The 201-nt window shown below is 54.2% G+C and overlaps 1 protein-coding gene across 1 annotated transcript in view; it reads left to right on the top strand.

Moving 5' to 3' along the window:
• Positions 1-201, top strand: part of epg5 (ectopic P-granules autophagy protein 5 homolog (C. elegans)) — a 30180-nt gene that overhangs the window by 24190 nt on the left and 5789 nt on the right. The window lies entirely within an intron of this gene.

Here is a 201-nt window from a genome sequence, read left to right on the forward strand (position 1 = left end):
GACTAATGACGGCAGCAGCAGCAGGAGGCATCTGGCAGGACCACGGCAGCAGCACAACCACACACGTCACGCTGTCCAGGCACCGCTGCGATATGAGTTAATCTGAGAGACAGTGGAGCACAAAGGCTCCGGAGAAGAAGCCGAGTTAGTGACATCCAGAATGGCCGAGTTAGCAAGATGCAGTAATAGAATACGAGAGAG

This window comes from Epinephelus moara, chromosome 8, assembly GCF_006386435.1.
Source record: "Epinephelus moara isolate mb chromosome 8, YSFRI_EMoa_1.0, whole genome shotgun sequence".
Taxonomy (NCBI): Eukaryota; Metazoa; Chordata; class Actinopteri; order Perciformes; family Serranidae; genus Epinephelus; species Epinephelus moara.